The sequence below is a fragment of the Lissotriton helveticus genome, chromosome 1_1 (genome assembly GCF_964261635.1).
Source record: "Lissotriton helveticus chromosome 1_1, aLisHel1.1, whole genome shotgun sequence".
Lineage (NCBI taxonomy): Eukaryota > Metazoa > Chordata > Amphibia > Caudata > Salamandridae > Lissotriton > Lissotriton helveticus.
In genome coordinates, this window is record NC_136057.1 from 200671571 (window position 1) to 200688238 (window position 16668).

The following is a 16668-nucleotide window of genomic DNA, read 5'->3' on the forward strand; positions in this document are numbered from 1 at the left end:
GTGTTAGGATATCGTGGGAGAAGAAAGGAGATTCAATCAACACTTAAAACAGGGAAAACATAAGTACAATGCCAAAAGGTCGACAGCAGAACATGTTGTTGTCCAAACGCTCTAGAGAGCTAAGAAAACCGTAAGTTCAGGAGAGGTCGCTGAGCACTTGGCTCTGCCTTTACAGGCGCACTATATGTTCAGGCTGAGGGTGTCTCCCCCAACACAGGCATCTCAAGTCAATCGGCCCAGTTCCAGCGAGCATTCTTCCAACGTGGAGTCCCAGGCCAGAAAAAGTCTTGGATTGTGTTGCTTCGATATATTCCTGATGCAGATGCAGTGCGGAGTGTTAGAACTGCATCATCTTACACATCAACGTCACACGGCCCCCACACTGTTTTAGGTGACATACCTGCGCAACCGCTCCACAGCACAAAACACAATCAGCAACGTACAATCCCTGCGGTGCACTGAGTCACTGGCACCTGGAGTGCTGAACAGGGAATCAGGCCGATGATGGCATCCACGACAGGCCTGAGCAACCCCGAAGTCTGTCAGGACCACCTCTTCAACTCTGGCAGATGGCATTTGGAGGTGGTCCTTTCGGTGGTGGCATGTGCCTCCTGCTGTAATGAGTCGTCCGGGACAGGACCAGCACAGAGTTAGTGGCCCCGGATGCCCAGCTGCCGGCACAGGCACCCAGTCATGGGACGTGACTTGCGGTGCAGTCAGATGGGCCATGCGACCTGAGCCGGTAACCATCAATGTCTGAGGTGTATGTTTCAGAGTGTTTCGGGGGACAGTGGAAGGTGTCCTCCAGGGCAAGACGCTGATAGGTTTGATTTTATCCAGAAGCAACAAATAGAGGAGTGGAATGTGATAGCCTCGTTGCCACCACCAATTCCGTATCAGCTACATTGGCATGAAAACTGCCACCTAGTCCATAGGCTCAGACACCACCGCTGTTCGACCAGAGAGTGTCCATGAATGTCCGAGAACAGACTTAGTGGCACCGGGGCCGAGTGGGGATGGAGTCTGCGATGAAGCCGGTACACTGATATGAACTCCGCCATTGCAGAATCATGACTCTGTGATCTACTGGACCACATTGTAGGCGGTAGGCAGCGGTCAGCAGTGGGCCACAGCCACTTGACGTTGGCTCGCAATGCACAGTGCAAGTGACACCAGGGCAGTTGTCGGTGGTGTACGAACACCTCCGTAACGATAATGCTTTTCTCTCCGCCAAGATGCAAGGCATCATCCTCTTACACCTGTCCTTGTGGGCAATGATATATAATCTGCCTTTGCATACTTAATGTTTGAATATCTTTTATTGCATTTCTTAGTTGAGATTTGCATGACAAGGCAATGATTATTACAGAATAAGCTTGTTTTTCACATAACAAAAGAAGAGAACTTTTTTTTTTTATTTAACCGCAGATGTACAAAGATATATGCAATCAACAACAGTTCGCTATATTAGCAATGCTTGCCGTACATCTCCTGCAGAGCAGACATCTGGTTTAAGGCACATATTCCAATAAATGAATAGTCTAGGAATGATTAGGATCACTTGTAAACAACAGGGAGTACAGTAATCAAACAAAAAACAAGGTACATTTCGACGAATAGGAGCCATCACATTTGGAAGGTACACAATGCATGAGAAATTCGGGACATGCAAAGTACTGCCGTGTGTCTGGTCATGCGTATCTTTTGTCAGTGTCTACATTTCTAGGGTTTGTCTCCCACCACGCTCCTGAGAGAAGCGTGATCATCCTTTGGGACTGCAGTACCAACATACTCAACTCCGTGTCAGAGGGCGTTAGGGTAGGCCCAAAGGGATATGTATATTATTTGATATTCAGTGCATCATACTCATTATATTAAACATAGAACAGTAACTTGTAAAATAGGAACTGGAAACATAAATAAAAACAATTCAAATGAAAAGGAGCATGGGTGAGGGTGGGTATGTGTGTTGCATTGTCATCGATGCTAGGTGTCTAATGTAGGGTGTAGTTGTTACAGGGGGTGGGTCAAGGGGGAACTGCAAGCGTCGCGACCCAGTGGGGGCAGGAGAGGGAAATGCGTGAGTAGAGGGGGGGGGGGCATGGTGGGGGAGCTAGGGGGAGCAACAATGGCTTCTGCTTTGGTGTTGCAGGAGTCGTGTCTGTCGGGTCGAGGCAGGCGGGCCCATCTAATGTGCTCTGATAGATTCTACCTCCCCGCTAGGTTTCAAATGCAGGATCACCATATTGGACAGTCTCCAACGCTAGCATTGCTGTCGGGGGAGCGATCACCAAGGAATATGTCTAATAGATGCCCCCCTGTAGGCACGCCCGGTGAAAGGCGGTCAGGGTGTCATCCCAGGCCTGAGCTACAGGATACGCATGGAGCCCCGCTGCTTCTTCCCTGTGTAAGGCTACGCTCTCCGCTCTAGCCCAGTTATCAAAGGAGTTACACCAATGCATCGCCTGGGGGGATTCACTGTTTTTCCAGCGCTTAGTAATGAGCCTTTTCGCTGTTATTAAACCTAAGTCCCAAAATCTGGCGGAGACTTTCGTCTGTTTTCTCCGTTTGTAAAGAACAAGCAGGCATGCCTCCCACTTGTGCTGTAACCCGCCTCCTGTCCCCGCAGCCTGGGTGGTCAATACCGCTTTCCAGTAGTCTTGTAGGGAGGGGCAACACCAGAGCATGTGTAAGAAACCTGCATTCACCAGCCCGCACTTCGGGCATGCAGATGAAGTAAGTCCAAAATAACGGTTTACCTTGTCTGGGGACAGGTATGCACGGTGTATAATGTAGTATTGGATGATTTTGAAGCGGGAATTACGTGGGATGTTAAGTGTACCAGCCAGTATCACGCCCATTCTTTGTCGGTCCATTCCCGACCCCTGTCCTCTGTCCATTTGTCACGCAAGCGCTGGGAAGAAAACTGCGAGTGTGTGTGTGTAGGGCCTGTGCAAGCCAGTGCACCACATGGGATCTGTTCCCCATCACATGTAAGTATTGTATTAGCAGATGGGTCGGTGGTTCTACAGAGAGGTCGCCCCAGGCCTGTGTCAGCATGCGTATAAATACTGCATGAATTAGGAACTGTCCTGTCGGTAGCCCAGTGTCTGCGGCCAGCGTCTCGAATGGGATTAAGGCACCCTCTGCAATTAGGTCCCCCACAGTATCCAGCTAAGCCCATGTCCAACTGCCCAAGGCCGTGTCCGTAATCGCGCCGCCCTCCCAGGGTGTCCCCAATAATGGCAGGTTCGGAGCGTATGGCTTTGTGGACCGTGTAAGCTTCAAACTTCTCACATAGCACTTCCGCGCTACCGCCAGATGTAACTGTGCTGGACAGCGGGTTTTGGCTAACGGGTGGAATAGTGCATGCACTTGTGCGACTGTCATGATCGCGGTGACCGTGGTCGCGTCTTCTAGGTTTTTCCCGCTCAACCAGTAGGTCACCCACTGCAGCTGTGCGGCTAGCTAGTAAAGCTCCTGATTGGGGACCGCAAGACCCCTAGTTTCCGCAGATGCATAAAGCGTCTTCAGAGCTACCCTGGGCCTACCCGTGTTCCAGATGAAGCTTCTGATTAGCGTCTCTAGTTCACGAAATGTTCGGGTGGGGACATACACCGGAAGATTGGCATAGAAATACAACAATTTAGGCAACGCTATCATTTTCGTCAGAATGATTCGGCTCGGGACATTCAGAGGGAGAGATTTCCAAAAGGTCACCTGCGCCTTCAGCGATGAAATTGCCCTTGTTAGATTGCCATCTAAGATATCCGTGGGGTCCCGATAGAAATATACTCCCAGATAGCGGAAAGTGGTTGGGTACCAGACAAGTTGTTCATCGAGAACCGTGATAGCGCACTCCGGTGTGGCATCGTCAAAGGAGTACACGCCAGACTTCGCCCAATTAACCGTAAGCCCCGACAACTCTCCAAAAGTACGGAATATGTCAGTAAGCACCGGTGGGAAGCGAGTCAGGTCTCTGATGTCCCGCCTGATTACCCACGACAATAGTTTGCCTGGCTTATCCTCGAGATGATGGGAGCGCGCCGAATGGGCAGCATAATTCAGATTTTTCAGCCTGTCAAGTAACCGTGTATGTTGCTCCATAGCCGCTATCAATGGCCTGTCGTCCCCTTCCGCTGCCTCCTGCTCCCTGTTTAGCAGGTCAGATTCAACACGTGTCAGTTCCCCCTCTATTTGTTTCCGCATACCCGCCTGCATGCGTAGACAGTGACCTCTTGCAACGACCTTGAATGCGTCCCATTCTAATTGCGGGGTGGAGGCGTTGTGGTTATTTTCTTCAAAATATTGGTAGAGGCGCATCGAGAGCGCGTCTCTGAATGGGGCATCCAGCAGTACATCTGGTTGGAGCCTCCAAGTGGGCGCCGGCGGTTGCGACGCTCCCAAGCCAGGTCTAAAATGTGGGGGTTGTGGTCAGAGTGGGTACGGCTCAGGTAGTGAGTGTCCGTGACATGAGGAAGCAGGTCGCTTGTTAGCATGTATCTGTCTAGCCTGACATGTAAGATGTCGGCGCCTGAATAGTAGGAGTATACCCTTGTATGCGGGTTACGACCCCGCCAGGCATCGTGTAAGTCCCATTGTGTCACCCAGTCCGTGAGTGCCCTCATTGCCCCACTTGTCGGTGCACTAGCCACAGTTATAGTCACCCCCAAATAATAATGGAACACCATGCCAGGGTGCCAACACTGAAGACAGCCACGTGAAGAAATTTCCCTGCTCAGTATTAGGAGCGTAAAGGGATGCGAGGACAATCAGTTGTCCATCTAATTTACCATGAATAATCACATACCTGCCCTCCGTATCTACCTTGCAGTGGGAAAGTGCAAAAGGGACCCCAGGGCGCACCCAGATCAGTGCCCCTCGCGCATAGGCTGAATATCCAGTAGCATACAATTGCCCCCTCCATCTTCAGTGTAGTGTATGCGTCTCTGGGCCAGTCAAATGGGTTTCTTGTAAAAGTGCTATGTGTATGTGATGTCGTTTGAGATATGAATATATCTGGTAACTGCGCGATGGCGTATGCATTCCACGCACGTTCCATGTGCATAGTTTGATCACTGACATAGTACATCCAGATTTCCGTCACTCCCCCCCACCTGCCCCCATCAGTAGCCAATGCAGCAGCTTGGTAAGTCAAACACCCACAGTTAACATCAGAGGACCCGCGTGCACATTTACAAAGTGTTAGGATATCGTGGGAGAAGAAAGGAGATTCAATCAACACTTAAAACAGGGAAAACATAAGTACAATGCCAAAAGGTCGACAGCAGAACATGTTGTTGTCCAAACGCTCTAGAGAGCTAAGAAAACCGTAAGTTCAGGAGAGGTCGCTGAGCACTTGGCTCTGCCTTTACAGGCGCACTATATGTTCAGGCTGAGGGTGTCTCCCCCAACACAGGCATCTCAAGTCAATCGGCCCAGTTCCAGCGAGCATTCTTCCAACGTGGAGTCCCAGGCCAGAAAAAGTCTTGGATTGTGTTGCTTCGATATATTCCTGATGCAGATGCAGTGCGGAGTGTTAGAACTGCATCATCTTACACATCAACGTCACACGGCCCCCACACTGTTTTAGGTGACATACCTGCGCAACCGCTCCACAGCACAAAACACAATCAGCAACGTACAATCCCTGCGGTGCACTGAGTCACTGGCACCTGGAGTGCTGAGCAGGGAATCAGGCCGATGATGGCATCCACGACAGGCCTGAGCAACCCCGAAGTCTGTCAGGACCACCTCTTCAACTCTGGCAGATGGCATTTGGAGGTGGTCCTTTCGGTGGTGGCATGTGCCTCCTGCTGTAATGAGTCGTCCGGGACAGGACCAGCACAGAGTTAGTGGCCCCGGATGCCCAGCTGCCGGCACAGGCACCCAGTCATGGGACGTGACTTGCGGTGCAGTCAGATGGGCCATGCGACCTGAGCCGGTAACCATCAATGTCCGAGGTGTATGTTTCAGAGTGTTTCGGGGGACAGTGGAAGGTGTCCTCCAGGGCAAGACGCTGATAGGTTTGATTTTATCCAGAAGCAACAAATGGAGGAGTGGAATGTGATAGCCTCGTTGCCACCACCAATTCCGTATCAGCTACATTGGCATGAAAACTGCCACCTAGTCCATAGGCTCAGACACCACCACTGTTCGACCAGAGAGTGTCCATGAATGTCCGAGAACAGACTTAGTGGCACCGGGGCCGAGTGGGTATGGAGTCTGCGATGAAGCCGGTACACTGATATGAACTCCGCCATTGCAGAATCATGACTCTGTGATCTACTGGACCACATTGTAGGCGGTAGGCAGCGGTCAGCAGTGGGCCACAGCCACTTGACGTTGGCTCGCAATGCACAGTGCAAGTGACACCAGGGCAGTTGTCGGTGGTGTACGAACACCTCCGTAACGATAATGCTTTTCTCTCCGCCAAGATGCAAGGCATCATCCTCTTACACCTGTCCTTGTGGGCAATGATATATAATCTGCCTTTGCATACTTAATGTTTGAATATCTTTTATTGCATTTCTTAGTTGAGATTTGCATGACAAGGCAATGATTATTACAGAATAAGCTTGTTTTTCACATAACAAAAGAAGAGAATTTTTTTTTAAATTTAACCGCAGATGTACAAAGATATATGCAATCAACAACAGTTCGCTATATTAGCAATGCTTGCCGTACATCTCCTGCAGAGCAGACATCTGGTTTAAGGCACATATTCCAATAAATGAATAGTCTAGGAATGATTAGGATCACTTGTAAACAACAGGGAGTACAGTAATCAAACAAAAAAAGGTACATTTCGACGAATAGGAGCCATCACATTTGGAAGGTACACAATGCATGAGAAATTCGGGACATGCAAAGTACTGCCGTGTGTCTGGTCATGCGTATCTTTTGTCAGTGTTTTCGTCAGCGCCTTGAGACCCTACGGGTATGTAGTTCGCTCTATAAATGTCATTGATTGAGTGTCTACATTTCTAGGGTTTGTCTCCCACCACGCTCCTGAGAGAAGCGTGATCATCCTTTGGGACTGCAGTACCAACATACTCAACTCCGTGTCAGTGGGCGTTAGGGTAGGCCCAAAGGGATATGTATATTATTTGATATTCAGTGCATCATACTCATTATATTAAACATAGAACAGTAACTTGTAAAATAGGAACTGGAAACATAAATAAAAACAATTCAAATGAAAAGGAGCATGGGTGAGGGTGGGTATGTGTGTCGCATTGTCATCGATGCTAGGTGTCTAATGTAGGGTGTAGTTGTTACAGGGGGTGGGTCAAGGGGGAACTGCAAGCGTCGCGACCCAGTGGGGGCAGGAGAGGGAAATGCGTGAGTAGAGGGGGGGGCCATGGTGGGGGAGCTAGGGGGAGCAACAATGGCTTCTGCTTTGGTGTTGCAGGAGTCGTGTCTGTCGGGTCGAGGCAGGCGGGCCCATCTAATGTGCTCTGATAGATTCTACCTCCCCGCTAGGTTTCAAATGCAGGATCACCATATTGGACAGTCTCCAACGCTAGCATTGCTGTCGGGGGAGCGATCACCAAGGAATATGTCTAAGTGATGCCCCCCTGTAGGCACGCCCGGTGAAAGGCGGTCAGGGTGTCATCCCAGGCCTGAGCTACAGGATACGCATGGAGCCCCGCTGCTTCTTCCCTGTGTAAGGCTACGCTCTCCGCTCTAGCCCAGTTATCAAAGGAGTTACACCAATGCATCGCCTGGGGGGATTCACTGTTCTTCCAGTGCATAGTAATGAGCCTTTTCGCTGTTATTAAACCTAAGTCCCAAAATCTGGCGGAGACTTTCGTCTGTTTTCTCCGTTTGTAAAGAACAAGCAGGCATGCCTCCCACTTGTGCTGTAACCCGCCTCCTGTCCCCGCAGCCAGGGTGGTCAATACCGCTTTCCAGTAGTCTTGTAGGGAGGGGCAACACCAGAGCATGTGTAAGAAACCTGCATTCACCAGCCCGCACTTCGGGCATGCAGATGAAGTAAGTCCAAAATAACGGTTTACCTTGTCTGGGGACAGGTATGCACGGTGTATAATGTAGTATTGGATGATTTTGAAGCGGGAATTACGTGGGATGTTAAGTGTACCAGCCAGTATCACGCCCATTCTTTGTCGGTCCATTCCCGACCCCTGTCCTCTGTCCATTTGTCACGCAAGCGCTGGGAAGAAAACTGCGAGTGTGTGTGTGTAGGGCCTGTGCAAGCCAGTGCACCACATGGGATCTGTTCCCCATCACATGTAAGTATTGTATTAGCAGATGGGTCGGTGGTTCTACAGAGAGGTCGCCCCAGGCCTGTGTCAGCGTGCGTATAAATACTGCATGAATTAGGAACTGTCCTGCCGGTAGCCCAGTGTCTGCGGCCAGCGTCTCGAATGGGATTAAGGCACCCTCTGCAATTAGGTCCCCCACAGTATCCAGCTAAGCCCATGTCCAACTGCCCAAGGCCGTGTCCGTAATTGCGCCGCCCTCCCAGGGTGTCCCCAATAATGGCAGGTTCGGAGCGTATGGCTTTGTGGACCGTGTAAGCTTCAAACTTCTCACATAGCACTTCCGCGCTACCGCCAGATGTAACTGTGCTGGACAGCAGGTTTTGGCTAACGGGTGGAATAGTGCATGCACTTGTGCGACTGTCATGATCGCGGTGTCCGTGGTCGCGTCTTCTAGGTTTTTCCCGCTCAACCAGTAGGTCACCCACTGCAGCTGTGCGGCTAGCTAGTAAAGCTCCTGATTGGGGACCGCAAGACCCCAAGTTTCCACAGATGCATAAAGCGTCTTCAGAGCTACCCTGGGCCTACCCGTGTTCCAGATGAAGCTTCTGATTAGCGTCTCTAGTTCACGAAATGTTCGGGTGGGGACATAGACCGGAAGATTGGCATAGAAATACAACAATTTAGGCAATGCTATCATTTTCGTCAGAATGATTCGGCTCGGGACATTCAGAGGGAGAGAATTCCAAAAGGTCACCTGCGCCTTCAGCGATGAAATTGCCCTTGTTAGATTGCCATCTAAGATATCCGTGGGGTCCCGATAGAAATATACTCCCAGATAGCGGAAAGTGGTTGGGTACCAGACAAGTTGTTCATCGAGAACCGTGATAGCGCACTCCGGTGTGGCATCGTCAAAGGAGTACACGCCAGACTTCGCCCAATTAACCGTAAGCCCCGACATCTCTCCAAAAGTACGGAATATGTCAGTAAGCACCGGTGGGAAGCGAGTCAGGTCTCTGATGTCCCGCCTGATTACCCACGACAATAGTTTGCCTGGCTTATCCTCGAGATGATGGGAGCGCGCCGAATGGGCAGCAAAATTCAGATTTTTCAGCCTGTCAAGTAACCGTGTATGTTGCTCCATAGCCGCTATCAATGGCCTGTCGTCCCCTTCCGCTGCCTCCTGCTCCCTGTTTAGCAGGTCAGATTCAACACGTGTCAGTTCCCCCTCTATTTGTTTCCGCATACCCGCCTGCATGCGTAGACAGTGACCTCTTGCAACGACCTTGAATGCGTCCCATTCTAATTGCGGGGTGGAGGCGTTGTGGTTATTTTCTTCAAAATATTGGTAGAGGCGCATCGAGAGCGCGTCTCTGAATGGGGCATCCAGCAGTACATCTGGTTGGAGCCTCCAAGTGGGCGCCGGCGGTTGCGACGCTCCCAAGCCAGGTCTAAAATGTGGGGGTTGTGGTCAGAGTGGGTACGGCTCAGGTAGTGAGTGTCCGTGACATGAGGAAGCAGGTCGCTTGTTAGCATGTATCTGTCTAGCCTGACATGTAAGATGTCGGCGCCTGAATAGTAGGAGTATACCCTTGTATGCGGGTTACGACCCCGCCAGGCATCGTGTAAGTCCCATTGTGTCACCCAGTCCGTGAGTGCCCTCATTGCCCCACTTGTCGGTGCACTAGCCACAGTTATAGTCACCCCCTAATAATAATGGAACACCATGCCAGGGTGCCAACACTGAAGACAGCCACGTGAAGAAATTTCCCTGCTCAGTATTAGGAGCGTAAAGGGATGCGAGGACAATCAGTTGTCCATCTAATTTACCATGAATAATCACATACCTGCCCTCCGTATCTACCTTGCAGTGGGAAAGTGCAAAAGGGACCCCAGGGCGCACCCAGATCAGTGCCCCTCGCGCATAGGCTGAATATCCAGTAGCATACAATTGCCCCCTCCATCTTCAGTGTAGTGTATGCGTCTCTGGGCCAGTCAAATGGGTTTCTTGTAAAAGTGCTATGTGTATGTGATGTTGTTTGAGATATGAATATATCTGGTAACTGCGCGATGGCGTATGCATTCCACGCACGTTCCATGTGCATAGTTTGATCACTGACATAGTACATCCAGATTTCCGTCACTCCCCCCCACCTGCCCCCATCAGTAGCCAATGCAGCAGCTTGGTAAGTCAAACACCCACAGTTAACATCAGAGGACCCGCGTGCACATTTACAAAGTGTTAGGATATCGTGGGAGAAGAAAGGAGATTCAATCAACACTTAAAACAGGGAAAACATAAGTACAATGCCAAAAGGTCGACAGCAGAACATGTTGTTGTCCAAACGCACTAGAGAGCTAAGAAAACCGTAAGTTCAGGAGAGGTCGCTGAGCACTTGGCTCTGCCTTTACAGGCGCACTATATGTTCAGGCTGAGGGTGTCTCCCCCAACACAGGCATCTCAAGTCAATCGGCCCAGTTCCAGCGAGCATTATTCCAACGTGGAGTCCCAGGCCAGAAAAAGTCTTGGATTGTGTTGCTTCGATATATTCCTGATGCAGATGCAGTGCGGAGTGTTAGAACTGCATCATCTTACACATCAACGTCACACGGCCCCCACACTGTTTTAGGTGACATACCTGCGCAACCGCTCCACAGCACAAAACACAATCAGCAACGTACAATCCCTGCGGTGCACTGAGTCACTGGCACCTGGAGTGCTGAGCAGGGAATCAGGCCGATGATGGCATCCACGACAGGACTGAGCAACCCCGAAGTCTGTCAGGACCACCTCTTCAACTCTGGCAGATGGCATTTGGAGGTGGTCCTTTCGGTGGTGGCATGTGCCTCCTGCTGTAATGAGTCGTCCGGGACAGGACCAGCACAGAGTTAGTGGCCCCGGATGCCCAGCTGCCGGCACAGGCACCCAGTCATGGGACGTGACTTGCGGTGCAGTCAGATGGGCCATGCGACCTGAGCCGGTAACCATCAATGTCCGAGGTGCATGTTTCAGAGTGTTTCGGGGGGCAGTGGAAGGTGTCCTCCAGGGCAAGACGCTGATAGGATTGATTTTATCCAGAAGCAACAAATGGAGGAGTGGAATGTGATAGCCTCGTTGCCACCACCAATTCCGTATCAGCTACATTGGCATGAAAACTGCCACCTAGTCCATAGGCTCAGACACCACCGCTGTTCGACCAGAGAGTGTCCATGAATGTCCGAGAACAGACTTAGTGGCACCGGGGCCGAGTGGGGATGGAGTCTGCGATGAAGCCGGTACACTGATATGAACTCCGCCATTGCAGAATCATGACTCTGTGATCTACTGGACCACATTGTAGGCGGTAGGCAGCGGTCAGCAGTGGGCCACAGCCACTTGACGTTGGCTCGCAATGCACAGTGCAAGTGACACCAGGGCAGTTGTCGGTGGTGTACGAACACCTCCGTAACGATAATGCTTTTCTCTCCGCCAAGATGCAAGGCATCATCCTCTTACACCTGTCCTTGTGGGCAATGATATATAATCTGCCTTTGCATACTTAATGTTTGAATATCTTTTATTGCATTTCTTAGTTGAGATTTGCATGACAAGGCAATGATTATTACAGAATAAGCTTGTTTTTCACATAACAAAAGAAGAGAATTTTTTATTTTATTTAACCGCAGATGTACAAAGATATATGCAATCAACAACAGTTCGCTATATTAGCAATGCTTGCCGTACATCTCCTGCAGAGCAGACATCTGGTTTAAGGCACATATTCCAATAAATGAATAGTCTAGGAATGATTAGGATCACTTGTAAACAACAGGGAGTACAGTAATCAAACAAAAAAAAGGTACATTTCGACGAATAGGAGCCATCACATTTGGAAGGTACACAATGCATGAGAAATTCGGGACATGCAAAGTACTGCCGTGTGTCTGGTCATGCGTATCTTTTGTCAGTGTCTACATTTCTAGGGTTTGTCTCCCACCACGCTCCTGAGAGAAGCGTGATCATCCTTTGGGACTGCAGTACCAACATACTCAACTCCGTGTCAGCGGGCGTTAGGGTAGGCCCAAAGGGATATGTATATTATTTGATATTCAGTGCATCATACTCATTATATTAAACATAGAACAGTAACTTGTAAAATAGGAACTGGAAACATAAATAAAAACAATTCAAATGAAAAGGAGCATGGGTGAGGGTGGGTATGTGTGTCGCATTGTCATCGATGCTAGGTGTCTAATGTAGGGTGTAGTTGTTACAGGGGGTGGGTCAAGGGGGAACTGCAAGCGTCGCGACCCAGTGGGGGCAGGAGAGGGAAATGCATGAGTAGAGGGGGGGCCATGGTGGGGGAGCTAGGGGGAGCAACAATGGCTTCTGCTTTGGTGTTGCAGGAATCGTGTCTGTCGGGTCGAGGCAGGCGGGCCCATCTAATGTGCTCTGATAGATTCTACCTCCCCGCTAGGTTTCAAATGCAGGATCACCATATTGGACAGTCTCCAACGCTAGCATTGCTGTCGGGGGAGCGATCACCAAGGAATATGTCTAAGTGATGCCCCCCTGTAGGCACGCCCGGTGAAAGGCGGTCAGGGTGTCATCCCAGGCCTGAGCTACAGGATACGCATGGAGCCCTGCTGCTTCTTCCCTGTGTAAGGCTACGCTCTCCGCTCTAGCCCAGTTATCAAAGGAGTTACACCAATGCATCGCCTGGGGGGATTCACTGTTCTTCCAGCGCTTAGTAATGAGCCTTTTCGCTGTTATTAAACCTAAGTCCCAAAATCTGGCGGAGACTTTCGTCTGTTTTCTCCGTTTGTAAAGAACAAGCAGGCATGCCTCCCACTTGTGCTGTAACCCGCCTCCTGTCCCCGCAGCCAGGGTGGTCAATACCGCTTTCCAGTAGTCTTGTAGGGAGGGGCAACACCAGAGCATGTGTAAGAAACCTGCATTCACCAGCCCGCACTTCGGGCATGCAGATGAAGTAAGTCCAAAATAACGGTTTACCTTGTCTGGGGACAGGTATGCACGGTGTATAATGTAGTATTGGATGATTTTGAAGCGGGAATTACGTGGGATGTTAAGTGTACCAGCCAGTATCACGCCCATTCTTTGTCGGTCCATTCCCGACCCCTGTCCTCTGTCCATTTGTCACGCAAGCGCTGGGAAGAAAACTGCGAGTGTGTGTGTGTAGGGCCTGTGCAAGCCAGTGCACCACATGGGATCTGTTCCCCATCACATGTAAGTATTGTATTAGCAGATGGGTCGGTGGTTCTACAGAGAGGTCGCCCCAGGCCTGTGTCAGCATGTGTATAAATACTGCATGAATTAGGAACTGTCCTGCCGGTAGCCCAGTGTCTGCGGCCAGCGTCTCGAATGGGATTAAGGCACCCTCTGCAAATAGGTCCCCCACAGTATCCAGCTCAGCCCATGTCCAACTGCCCAAGGCCGTGTCCGTAATCGCGCCGCCCTCCCAGGGTGTCCCCAATAATGGCAGGTTCGGAGCGTATGGCTTTGTGGACCGTGTAAGCTTCAAACTTCTCACATAGCACTTCCGCGCTACCGCCAGATGTAACTGTGCTGGACAGCGGGTTTTGGCTAACGGGTGGAATAGTGCATGCACTTGTGCGACTGTCATGATCGCGGTGTCCGTGGTTGCGTCTTCTAGGTTTTTCCCGCTCAACCAGTAGGTCACCCACTGCAGCTGTGCGGCTAGCTAGTAAAGCTCCTGATTGGGGACCGCAAGACCCCTAGTTTCCGCAGATGCATAAAGCGTCTTCAGAGCTACCCTGGGCCTACCGTGTTCCAGATGAAGCTTCTGATTAGCGTCTCTAGTTCACGAAATGTTCGGGTGGGGACATAGACCGGAAGATTGGCATAGAAATACAACAATTTAGGCAACACTATCATTTTCGTCAGAATGATTCGGCTCGGGACATTCAGAGGGAGAGAATTCCAAAAGGTCACCTGCGCCTTCAGCGATGAAATTGCCCTTGTTAGATTGCCATCTAAGATATCCGTGGGGTCCCGATAGAAATATACTCCCAGATAGCGGAAAGTGGTTGGGTACCAGACAAGTTGTTCATCGAGAACCGTGATAGCGCACTCCGGTGTGGCATCGTCAAAGGAGTACACGCCAGACTTCGCCCAATTAACCGTAAGCCCCGACATCTCTCCAAAAGTACGGAATATGTCAGTAAGCACCGGTGGGAAGCGAGTCAGGTCTCTGATGTCCCGCCTGATTACCCACAACGATAGTTTGCCTGGCTTATCCTCGAGATGATGGGAGCGCGCCGAATGGGCAGCATAATTCAGATTTTTCAGCCTGTCAAGTAACCGTGTATGTTGCTCCATAGCCGCTATCAATGGCCTGTCGTCCCCTTCCGCTGCCTCCTGCTCCCTGTTTAGCAGGTCAGATTCAACACGTGTCAGTTCCCCCTCTATTTGTTTCCGCATACCCGCCTGCATGCGTAGACAGTGACCTCTTGCAACGACCTTGAATGCGTCCCATTCTAATTGCGGGGTGGAGGCGTTGTGGTTATTTTCTTCAAAATATTGGTAGAGGCGCATCGAGAGCGCGTCTCTGAATGGGGCATCCAGCAGTACATCTGGTTGGAGCCTCCAAGTGGGCGCCGGCGGTTGCGACGCTCCCAAGCCAGGTCTAAAATGTGGGGGTTGTGGTCAGAGTGGGTACGGCTCAGGTAGTGAGTGTCCGTGACATGAGGAAGCAGGTCGCTTGTTAGCATGTATCTGTCTAGCCTGACATGTAAGATGTCGGCGCCTGAATAGTAGGAGTATACCCTTGTATGCGGGTTACGACCCCGCCAGGCATCGTGTAAGTCCCATTGTGTCACCCAGTCCGTGAGTGCCCTCATTGCCCCACTTGTCGGTGCACTAGCCACAGTTATAGTCACCCCCTAATAATAATGGAACACCATGCCAGGGTGCCAACACTGAAGACAGCCACGTGAAGAAATTTCCCTGCTCAGTATTAGGAGCGTAAAGGGATGCGAGGACAATCAGTTGTCCATCTAATTTACCATGAATAATCACATACCTGCCCTCCGTATCTACCTTGCAGTGGGAAAGTGCAAAAGGGACCCCAGGGCGCACCCAGATCAGTGCCCCTCGCGCATAGGCTGAATATCCAGTAGCATACAATTGCCCCCTCCATCTTCAGTGTAGTGTATGCGTCTCTGGGCCAGTCAAATGGGTTTCTTGTAAAAGTGCTATGTGTATGTGATGTCGTTTGAGATATGAATATATCTGGTAACTGCGCGATGGCGTATGCATTCCACGCACGTTCCATGTGCATAGTTTGATCACTGACATAGTACATCCAGATTTCCGTCACTCCCCCCCACCTGCCCCCATCAGTAGCCAATGCAGCAGCTTGGTAAGTCAAACACCCACAGTTAACATCAGAGGACCCGCGTGCACATTTACAAAGTGTTAGGCTATCGTGGGAGAAGAAAGGAGATTCAATCAACACTTAAAACAGGGAAAACATAAGTACAATGCCAAAAGGTCGACAGCAGAACATGTTGTTGTCCAAACGCTCTAGAGAGCTGAGAAAACCGTAAGTTCAGGAGAGGTCGCTGAGCACTTGGCTCTGCCTTTACAGGCGCACTATATGTTCAGGCTGAGGGTGTCTCCCCCAACACAGGCATCTCAAGTCAATCGGCCCAGTTCCAGCGGGCATTCTTCCGACGTGGAGTCCCATGCCCTCCGGGCACAGCGCTCCGCAGCGCCTCGGTTCACCCTCGGTTCACTCAGATCAGAGCACCTCTCGGGCCAGGGCGATCCCGCCAGTGTCCAGATGGTATTGTGCAAATATATTGCAATAAGCTTCCTGTACATGACCAGATAAGATATACCACTATATCAATCTTTAAATGCTTAAGTGCATGTAATACTTTCACAATGGTGAAAATGAAAATTTAGCAAGCAGTGGGAGATGTGATGATTTTGGGATCCTCCCTAACCTAGGGTGAGTACCAAACAGATCCCTTGAAAACAAAAAAGCACATCTTATTGAACGATTTAGTTGTGGTCCCATCCTCTTAGGACCACCCCAAGCACAGTTATTGGCAAAAAAATATTCCCAACCAAAGGCCCTGCAAAGCATTATGGGATGAGATTAGCAGTGGGCAGTGAATATTATATAGTATACAATATCAAAAGAATTCTACAAAGAGCTGGAGTTCAACTGGTGGTTACTAGATGTCCCTCACGAGTCAAATGCAAATGCTTGATGAAAGGGTTTCAATGGTTTTGCATTTGACTCGTGAGGGACATCTAGGGACGACCAGTGGAACTGCAGCTTGATGTAAGAATAATTTCAATGCTGGTGATGTCCAGGACAGGTGTGCAGGACTTGGATGTGGCTGGCTGTGCGATTCCGCCGACTCTGGCGGGTGTTGGTTGGAGTGTGCCAAGAGCCAACAGGTGCAGCAC